At 44.9% G+C, this 5408-nt stretch overlaps 1 pseudogene; it reads left to right on the forward strand.

Annotated features, from left to right (window-relative positions):
- LOC111971941 (diacylglycerol kinase eta-like) overlaps nt 1–5408 on the forward strand; it is a 78886-nt pseudogene that overhangs the window by 26679 nt on the left and 46799 nt on the right.

A 5408-nucleotide genomic window follows, 5' to 3' on the forward strand; every position in this document is an offset into this window, starting at 1 on the left:
GTTTTAAATTTCCACCAAGGGTTCAGCGTTCATTCTTCATGGCTATTTTACAGGGTTTTTTTAATTCCGCCGTGGCTCTTACAGGTTAATCCGCCGGTAGTGGTTACAGGGTAATCTGGAGAAAGAACTTTGTGTACAGGAGTTATGTCCATCATGTTACAGGAGTTAATTCTCCAATGGTTAAAGGGTTAATTCCACGCACTGGTATTAAGGGGGTTTAATTCCCTGGCTTACAGGGTTAATTCCCATGGTTACAGGGTTAATTCCGCGTGGTTACAGGGTTAATTCCGCGTGGTTACAGGGTTATTTCCACATGGTTACAGGGGTAAATTCCACATGTAAGGGTTAATTCCCTGGTAAGGTTAATTTCCGCAGGTTACAGGGTTAATCCACAGTGGTACAGGGTTAATTCCGCATGGTACAGGGTTAAATTCCGAAAGTGGTTACAGGGTTAAATTCCACATGGTTACAGGGTTAATTCCAGTGGTACAGGCTGTTAATTCCACATGGTTAAGGTAATCCGTCCTGGTTACAGGGTTAATTCCACATGGTCAGGGTTAATTCAGCGTGGTACAGGTGTTAATTCCCAATGGTTAAGGGTTATTCCTCATGGTTACAGGGGTTAATATCCCACAGGTTTACAGGGTTATTCCTCATGGTTACAGGGTTAATTCCGCGGACATGGTTACAGGGTAATTCCGCTGGTTACAGGGTTAATTTCCGCGTGGTTACAGGGTTAATTCCGCCGTGGTTACAGGCGTAATTCCACATGGTTAAGGGGTAAATTCCACATGTAAAGGGGTTAATTCCGCGTGGTTACGTAATGGGTTAATTCCCTGTGGTTACAGGGTTAATTCCACATGGTTACAGGGTTAATCCCATGGTTACAGGGTTAATTCCATGGTTACAGGTAATCCATATGGTAACAGGGTAATTCCAGTGGTTACAGGGTTAATTCCACATGGTTACAGGGTTAATTCCTCGGTGGTACAGGGTTAATTCCACATGGTTACAGGGTAATTCCACGTGGTTACAAGGGTTAATTCCACATGGTTACAGGTTAATTCCACATGGTTACAGGGTAATTCCACATGGTTAGGTAATTCCGCATGGTTACAGGGTTAATTCCACATGGTTAAGGGTTAATTTCCACATGGTTACAGGGCAATCCACAGGTAAGGTAAAATCCCCACATGTTACAGGTAATTATCTCATAGTTACAGGGTAACATTTCTGGTAGAGCCTGGTGAGTTGTAGCCCAGTGCTGTGCCATTGTATTTTCATTTTTTGTGTGAGGCCGACGCAGGCAAATATCACGTCCTCAGGACCCTTTCAAACGTCCGAAATTGACGGCTCTTTCTTGTGACCAGCCTGGTTGTAACCAATAACATGTATAAACCTGGATCGCTGATGCTTTGTGTTGACCATTGAGAGGCTTTAAAGCCACCAGAGTCATATTCGCACTAATCTTTCTAAATAAAGTGAATACATTTGTGGGTGGAATTCAAACAAAAAACAAATCCACAGAAAATATTATCAATCAATATTTAGGCTGTAAACCATTTGCATCTTTTAACCATTGAAGCTATGAGATACTCTTCTGATGCGGCCTTTTACATGTACATAATCCCCACAAAGGGTTTTCAACCACCTTAAAAACAACAATGTTCATATTGAAGAAACACTTTGGGTGTTTTCAGAGTACCTCTATTCGTTTTTAAAACACTTTCTGTGTATTCTTCATTGGGTTACATTCCAACACCATCCAGGCACCAGAATTTCAGGTTAGATGCACTACTTTCCATGGCTTTATTACACAATCATGGTGTTTGAGAGGAGTTTGAGCTAGGGAAAACAGTACTCCTCCCTCTACTCCCCCCACTCTCCTCTCTGTTCCCTCCCCTCTATCTCTCCATATCTCCCCATGTCTCCTCCCTTATCTCCCCATGTTCTCCCTGCCTCTCTCTCCCCATTCTCCCTCCCTTCTCTCCCCACTTTTCCCCCCTTCTCTTCCCATGTTTCTCCCTACCTTCCTCCCCATATCTCCCTCCCTTCTCTCCCCATGTCTCCCTCCCTTCTCTCCCCTTGTCTCCTCCCTTCTCGTCCCATGTCTCCCTCCTTCTCTCTCCATGTCTCCTCCTTCTCTCCCATGTCTCCGTCCCTTCTCTCCCCATGTGTCTCCCTCTCCATCTTTTCCTCTCCTCTGTCTTCTAAATATATTTATCTCACTTCTTCCCATTCTCTCAAGCCCCCTATCCATCCGCCCCTCCCCTCTTCACGTGCTAGTATTGCCCCTTCCCCAGTACAGGCTTGAGAGAGCTCTAATCTAATTGGCAGCTGGCTGACTGTGGCACGTGCTGGAACGTCGTGACTTTCATTCTCCTCTTCCCTCTTTCCCATCTTTTCCCCTCCACTTCCCCCTCTCCATCTCTTCCCACTCTGCTCCGCTGCTGACAAGATCAAGAGAAAGAGAGAGGTGAGAGAGCGAGAGAGAGAGAGACGGAGACGAGAGAGATAGAGAGAGAGAGACAGGGGATAGAGAAGAGCGAGAGAGAAGAGAGAGGGGAGGATAGAGAGAGAAGAGAGGCAACGAGATGTGGAGATGGAGAGGGGGATTAAAGGGAGGAGGGGATAGAGAGAGAGGAGAAAGACAGGGGGATAGAGAGAGAGAGAGAGAGAAACAGGGGGATATAGAGAGCGAGAGGAAGACAGGGAGTATAGAGAGAGAAGAGAGAGGCAACGAGTTGTGGAGGATGGAGGAGAAAAGAATGAAAGAAAAAAGAGGGAGAAAGAACGAGACAATGGAGAGTGTGGAGGACAGGGCCCCAGGGGAATGTCACCATTCCCTTCCCTGCCACACAACACACACACACACAACACACACAACACACACACACACACCACACCACACACACACACACACACACACACACACACACACACACACACACAACACACACACACACACACACACACACACACCACACACACACACACACACACACACACACACACACCACACACTCACCACTCTTCTCTCTCCTCTCTCTCTCTCTCTCTCTCTCTCTCTCTCTCTCTCTCTCACACACCCACCCACACAAACTTAGAGCCTTTTCACACAGAGTGATGTTGACATAATGTACAGGCGTATAAATGTGCTGTATGATGCATCCTATAAAGGATTCTATTCTGCTGTATGATGCATCCTATAAAGGATTCTATTCTGCTGTATGATGCATCCTATGAAGGCTTGTATTCTGCAGTGTGTTCCCGCTTAGAATGTGTGCTAATACTGCACATGCCACATACATGTGCCCAACCTGACTCAGTATGACGATGCCTAAACACACACTTTAATGCTTTAATGATGTAGCAGTGTGTGGGCGTTATGATACATTAGTTAACGGACATTCCCAGCTAGCAGACAGAAGATAGCAGAATCTCTCTCTTCTTTTCACCTGTCCATCTTCTCACATCTCTTCCCATTAGTCACTTTGACAGGAATCAGAGTCTAGATACTGGCATTGTTAACACATCTTTTCTTTGGTTTCGACAGTGATGGTGATAAATGAAGTGATACATGTGCTAGAGATGAACAGTTCTACATTTAACCGATTCTGATGACCTGTCTATTTCTATCTACAATAGTTATCAGATCATTTTGAACTATAATAGGGTTGCAATTTAAAAAATAATAATTTGTACTAAAATGGGCTAGTACTGTTAATATTTGAGCACAGATCCATCCATCCATTCATTCATTCATTCACTAATCCATCCATGAATTAATTCATTCATTAATTCATGTAATAACTGTTATTTTTTGTATTTGTGTTCAGGCTTCTGGAAGGCCACCTGTCCCCCGTCCTGCGCCAGTCCTCTGCTGGTCTTTGTCAATTCTAAGAGCGGAGACAACCAAGGGGTTAAATTCCTCCGACGTTTCAAGCAGCTCCTCAACCCTGCTCAGGTGTTTGACRTGGTCAACGGAGGACCACATCTAGGGTGAGTCAGCTTGGTTTGCTCCTGCTAATGGAAACCATGTGACATCGCTAGCTGGTTAGCTGTGCACTAGTAGCATTCATTGTGCTTGTGAATGAACCTTTCCTGAGACCAAGAAGTAGACCGTGTCTCTGGCTCAAACTAGACCATGTTATTGGTAGTGCGGTTAGTTAGAAGGCTGTTTGGTGGGTGACTAGTGTTGAGTGCAGAGGGTCCCTGGTTGGTGTTCTAATTGGGACAGAACATGGAAAGAAAGCTTTACTGTGACACTATGACCATTCCTCTGTGTGTTCCAGGCTGCGTCTCTTCCAGAAGTTTGATAACTTCCGGATCCTGGTGTGCGGAGGGGATGGGAGTGTAGGCTGGGTCCTCTCGGAGATAGACAAACTRAACCTCCACAAACAGGTGAGACACAATATACACACACTGAGTATGTTTACAGATGTAGGATCTTCATTTGACCAGTATTGTCACAGCAAAATAATGCTGCAGCAACAGGATTTGAACGTTTWGTCTATAATGTTGCTTTATCAGTGGTTATGGCTATTAGCTAGCCAAAAGTGGGCTATGTGAAAAGTGTAATATTAATATAATATAATCTTAATATAACCGCATGTTAGTACGAGTTTTCAGTGAATTTATGTAAATCACAAAGCTCAATTGCATMTCATGCAGTGCAGGAACATTTTCAGCAACCAAAGAATGATCAAATTAAGAACCTATATCTGTACATGCACGCACGCTGATTATTTGATATTAAACTGTTACGGCAGAAGGCAGAGTATGACATTAGTCATGTGGAACACTGTTCTTCTGCTTTTCTTAATCGCGTCAGGTCATAATCGAAGTATGCATATGCCTGATTAAAAGCAATCTGAGAATGATTAGGACATGTAAACCATCTTAATCAGAGTTCAGGGGCTGTATCTGTGATCTGTGCATATGTAAGCCGATTGTGAAAATGGCTAGCTAGTTAGCAGGTGCCGTCGCGCGCTAAACGCGTTTAAATCGTGACATCCCACTTGCTGTGACCTTTGAGAGTCGTTGTTCACCTTGCTCTGCAAGGCCGCGGCTTTTGTGGCGCGATGGGTAACGAGCTTCGTGGGTTGTCAGTTGTGTGATGTGTGCAGAGGGTCCCTTGGTTCGAGCCCAGGTAGGGGCGAGGAGAGGGACGGAAGGTAAACCTGGTACATTTGATGCTGTTGACCCGGATCACTGGTTGAGGAGTTGAAAAGGGGGTTGAGTGGAACCGATGTGAAATGGCTAGCTAGTTTGCGGGTGCTGCCGCGCTAAACTAGCATTTCAATCGGTTGACGTCACTCGCTTGAGACCTGAAAAGCAGTGTTTTGCTTTGTTGGAGCGATGGTAACGAATGCGTCGAGGTGGCTTGTTGTTGATGTGTGCAGAGG

Source organism: Salvelinus sp. IW2-2015, linkage group LG2, assembly GCF_002910315.2.
Source record: "Salvelinus sp. IW2-2015 linkage group LG2, ASM291031v2, whole genome shotgun sequence".
NCBI classification, from domain to species: Eukaryota; Metazoa; Chordata; class Actinopteri; order Salmoniformes; family Salmonidae; genus Salvelinus; species Salvelinus sp. IW2-2015.